Source organism: Schistocerca americana, chromosome 10, assembly GCF_021461395.2.
Source record: "Schistocerca americana isolate TAMUIC-IGC-003095 chromosome 10, iqSchAmer2.1, whole genome shotgun sequence".
Classification (NCBI taxonomy): domain Eukaryota; kingdom Metazoa; phylum Arthropoda; class Insecta; order Orthoptera; family Acrididae; genus Schistocerca; species Schistocerca americana.
In genome coordinates, this window is record NC_060128.1 from 167,225,397 (window position 1) to 167,231,396 (window position 6,000).

Here is a 6,000-nt window from a genome sequence, read left to right on the forward strand (position 1 = left end):
TCCTACGACTATAATATCAATGAGTCACTGTTGGAATGGCCAACTCATACAAGTAGCTAGGTGTATCACTTCATAGGGATATGAAATGGAATGATAACATAGGTTCAGTTGTGGGTAAAGCAGGTGGTAGACTTCAGTTTACTGTTGGAATACTGTATAAGTGCAGTCAGACTAAAAAGGAGATTGCTTACAAATCACTTGTTTGCACAAATGTGTGGGACCCATTCCAGATAGGACTAATAGGAGATATTTAACGTATACAGAGAAAGGCAGGACAAATGGTTACAGGTTTGTTTAATATATGGGAGAGTGTCAGAGATACTGAATAAACTGAACTGGAAGACACTTGAAGAGTCTATTCCAATAAAGTCTACTAACAAAGGTTCATGAACCAGTTTTAAACGATTACTCTAGGGATGTACTACAACCACTGCATATCGCTCACACAGAGATTGTGAGGATAAGATTAGAATTATTACTGTATGTACAGAGGCATGCAAAGAATCATTCTTCCTGTACTCCATACGTGAATGGAATGGGAAGAAACCCTAATAGCTGGTACAATGGGATGTACCCTATGCCATGCACTTCACAGTGGATTGCAGAGTATAGATGTAGATGTAGAAACTTAACTTGTTGGGTGTTCTTAAGTAAAGCTGCCATCAGTTTGAAGGTTGATTTGAACACCACAGTGGTGTACTAGGCATGGTCCTAATGGATGTTTTATGCCAGTGTCTTACTCTGGTCTCTGAACTGAATTATATAGCCAGTTATACAGCCTACAGTTTAACAATGAATCTGAACCATGATGCAACTGAACATTTCTCATATTAACAAAGATTTTTCTTGTTGTTGTTGTTCAGCACTGCAGCAGCTGATGGCTCTTAGCCTCCTCAACAATCTGCTTCTGAACATCTTTGTTCTCTGCTTTTCTGTTTCATCATCAGATCTTCATTTTGGGAAGATTAGTCAGCCCATTGTCCAGCCATCTAGCTCTTTGTCAGCCCTTCTTTCTGATGGGACAGAATCTTCCTTTCATCATTGGAGGATCTAAAGTACACCATTGTCAGTGTTCAGATTGTAGCATGTATACATGTTCCTGACATCTGTTGATCTTACAGTGTACCAGCTTTATTAATGCTGTATCACTGCACTCTGTATACAAACATTTGTGGGAATCTTTCTCAGAGATTTCTCTGATATTCACTTCTATAAGGGCCCAAAGCACAATGTCACTTTGCTGTAGGAATGCTCACTGGCTACACTTATGGCCATTTCTTCATTAAAGCTGGGAGCTCTTGAAGTAATGCTCCACCATAACCTCACATTCTTTGGTTTCAGCATTCCAGTCTGTAAAATGGATGCTGCAGATTTCATAAACTTTCAGAGTGTTACCAACCTCACAACCAAACCGAAAGTAGATGTTTGTGGTAACAGTGTACCTTTCAGAAAAGCAATAGAAACTTTTGCCTTGTACTGGTGGCCATTATCCTGTTAGATCGTAAGCCCAGGATAGCTTCCCACAAAGGGCTACAAAACAGGGTGTAGAATATCATCAGAGGACCACTGTGCTGTAAGGATGCCATGAGTGACAAACAAAGGGGCCCTGCTGCTATAAAATGATATGGCACAGCAGGCCATCCCTCCTGGCTGTTAGTCAGCATGGAGGGTGACAGTCAGGTTAGTATCCCACCACGGTCCTGGGGATCTCCAGACACATCTTCACCAGTCTTCAGGTCACAGTTCAAAGTGGAACTCATCATTGAAGACAATTCTACACCAGTAAATGGGATCCCCAGCTGAATACATATCTGGAGATGGCTCAGAATGGGGGTACCAAATTAAGTGTCACATGTTGAACAGATCGACAACCAAGAGTGATGGTCCGGGGTGCCACATGTTTTCATAGCATGGCCCCTTTGTTTGTCATCTGCAGCTTGCTTACAGTACAGCGGTATGTTGACTATATTTTGTTCCAAGCCGAATAACTGCTTGCATAGGGGCTGGATGTGGACCAATGATTATTGACTTACTAAATTTGTGGAGCTCTTTCCCTTGAATAAATCATCTAATTTTTCTGAAATTGTAGTCATTTGTTTACATCACATCTACTGATTTGTGTCCCATTCGGATAATGCCTTAATGGTGTGTCTTTTCTTTTGTTGTAGAGTGTATATATTGTGAGGCTGTTGTCAAAATTTCCAGACTTCTGAACAGGGGCTAGCAAGAGTTTTAAGTACTTACACCATATATTTCTGTAACTGATTATTTCTGATCCAGAAAATCCTTTACGAATGGGAAGAGTTGTTCCAGAATATCAGACCATGTGTCATAAGCAAATGAAACTAAGCAAAGTAGAGTAATTTTTTTTGTTCTGTATTGCAGATACTGTCCTAATTGTAAGTACAGCAGCACTCAGTTTTTGAAGAAGATCTTCAGTATAGTCTTTCCAAGTCAGCTAAACTTCTGTCTGGACACCTAGAAATTTGAATTGTTCAGAACTCTGTAATCAAAATGTCAATTAGAAACTGTAAAAACTGAGTCTCACTTTGACTTAGCATCAATTTATTTTCTACAAACAATGAAATTCTCTCTTGAATTGCATTATTTGATAAATTGTCTAAGTTGCCCTCAACAAATAGAAATATTTTAGAATCACCTTTCATATTAGAGGGCATATCATTTATATACACAATATATATATATATATATATATATATATATATATATATAAGAAACAGTAGTAGCCCCAGCACTGACCCCCTGAGCACCTCCACTTGAATGCGCTCCTATCACATGCTACCTCATGTTCAGTACAGGTACATTGCTACATCATAAGGCAAGAAAAACTTGTAGCTAACCACTCATTGTGTCACAGTGAGTTTTGTGTGAAAGTTTGCACCATTAACCTGTGCTGTTATTTTCAAGGCACTGTAATGCCTGTAAGCGAGTGGAGCAGAAAAAGGTGTTCACAACTCCAGTGGCTGAAGAAGAGATTCCCTCCAGTTCAATGAATCAGGTATGTATTAAATGATAATTGTACATACAGCAAGCATTGTGGGTTAAATACTTACTTTGGACTTCCAGACATCCAGTATTTGCCAGAATTTTATCTGTTGTCACTTGAATACACAGAAATATTAAAAAACTCTATCTTGTGTTAACACCAATTATTATCTGCAGATAACATCTTACTTTTGTTACCCCATAAAAAAGACTTATTTTGTCATCATTTCCTTTGTTAAAAAGTCTTCTTTCATTTTTACTTGCGCAATATGAAATAGCAGTGTGTAATGACTGAACTGAAGTAGTTTAATGCTGCTGCTAGTGTTAAGTTCATTTCAAGTTGTTCTGATATATTTCCCATGTGTTTCATAAAACATAAGTAATCACAAGCAATATTTGCATTTGAGAGAGGGTTATTTATAATATATTCCATACCCCCTCTTGAAGAGGTAACAGACTTTATAGTTGATAGGCAATCGAGGGAAAACATCCTCTTCAGAAGTCACATAACAGTGCTTTCAGTAACCCACCATTACACTGTCAGACAGTCCTTCAGGCACTGTGGGAGTATGAGTGTGATGCCAGTGTTGATGCTGGATTGTGAGTATCTGCTGGCTGAACCACAAGGTTGGTCCATTGTATCTGTGCATAGTGCTGTTTTTGTCACTGTGGAATGATCTGGACCTGATATCTTTCCATAACATCCACCTCAAGTTGACTGTCAAAATTTACACCCTTATTTCTGAACTGAGTTGCCAGAGCCATCCAACATAGATATGCTGTGTCTAACCAAAATTCTCCAGTTTGGCACCTGCCAGCAATGTGTGAGGAGCAGTGGAAGGAGGTGCCACGATAGCTGCACAGCCACTGACAGCAGCATCATTATGGATGTTGCTATGTCAGTGTTGACGTATGTACCACATTGGATGACCGACAGTGACTGTTGAAAGCAGTCCCTTTCATTGTCAACAGCAATGTTGAAAGGAGGAAAAATATGTTTTTAATGCAAAATGGAGATAATGAAAAAATTGCATTATTATCAAAACTTTGATCATGTAGGATATCAGGTGATATATCTGACTGGATTGAGGATTTCTTGGTGGTGAGGACGCAGTATGTTATCTTTGATGGAGAGTCATCAACAGATGTAAAAGTAACTTCCGGTGTACTCCAGGGATGTGTGTCACATCCCTTTCAGTTCATGTTGTATATTGACAATCTTGCAGGCAGTATTAATAGAAACCTCAGACTTTTCACAGATAATGCAGTTGTCTACAGCAAGATACAGTTTGGATGAAGCTGTATAAATACTGAGTCAGACCTTGATAAGATTTCAAAGTGGTGCAATGCTGGTAGCTTGCTTTAAATGTTAAAAAAATGTAAAATTGTGTATTTCATGAAAAAACCATGGTATTCTATGAACATAAGTGAGTCAGAGTTGGAATCTGCAAACTCCTTGTACAAATACTTGGGTGTAATACTTAGAGGAGGAACATGAAGTACAATGATCACATAGGCTCAGTCGTGGATAAAGCGGGTAGCAGACTTCAGTTTACTGGCAGAATATTGGGGAAATGCAGTCAGTCTACAAAGGAAATAGCTTACAAATCACTTGTACAACCCAAGCTAGAACATTGTTCAAATAGGACTAACAGGGGATATTGAACGTACATAGAGAAGGGGAAAACAAATGGTCAAAGATTTGTTTAATCCATGGGGAAGTATCACTTAGGTGTAGAAAGAACTGGACTAGCAGACTCTTGAAGATAGACAGGAACTATTCCAAGGAAGTCTGCTAACAAAATCGCAAGAACGGCTTTAAATGATAACTCTAGGAATATAGTGCAACCCCATACATATTGTTCCCATAGTGATTGTGAGAACAAGATTAGATCAATTACAGCACACATAGAGGCATTTAAACAATCATTTTTGCTGCACTCCATATATGAATTGAATGCAAGAAAGCCCTAATAACTGGTACAGTGCAATGTCCCCTCCGCTGTGCACTTCACAGTGGTTTATAGAGTGTAGAGGTAGATGTAGAAGGAAGTGAATTATCACCTTCTAGCATTATTGCAGGAGGTAAGGGAGCTGATGTGATTTGTGAATAGTGACCTTATGACATTGAGAGAACTCCTCATCAGATAGCATTCAGTCTGTTAGGGTGACATGGGCATGCAATGTCATTGCCCTTACAATGTCTGGGAAACCACCAGTGTGGCACTATTTCATTGTCAACCTGAAGATAGCACAGATCAAAATCACTGAAAAGAATTTAAAAACACAATGGTTGTATTTAAACTCTGATAAGCGAGGACTCGGGCAATGTAAGTAAAATTGAAATGTTGTTGACACAAAATTTTAATCATTTTATGGTCACTACAAAACTTCAGATCTTAAGTCACCAGCATGGAGAAAGTTGCTATGTTGTTTTTGATGTAATCTTTATAAGTAAGATCTCATTCTCTGATGAAGCTCAACTGTAATGTTTTCCTTTTTTGTTTTTCACAATAGGGCTGATTTTTACATTTAGCATGGCCCTAGGTGGATTTTCTGTCTTTTTTCTTTTGTCTGAATCTCCATCTGTGTCTAACAACTATTTAAGGATGTTAAATTGTTCCTGTCCTGCCTACCCTGGAGAAAACTTCCCTCCCACTGGGCTGCTTGCTGTGAGCTGCAGCCAATCTGTGGTGGACATTTGGTCTTTGTCAAACAGTGCCTTCCACACAGATAATTCCTGTACTCCTCTATGCAACACACTGTGTTCTAATGCAGTTCTTTGTGGTGTAGCTCCGTGCCCTTGTGACTAGCAGGCCTCTGTGCTACTACTACTGCATCATTGCTTCTACACTGGTATGTTACACACTCCACATCATCACGAAATTAGCTGGTATACCCTCTTCAGCCTCATTTCTCTCTTTCACTTGTTGCTCTATATTTTATTATCTGGCTCAACTATTTAATGGTTCTGTCACATGTTTTCAAAGTAAC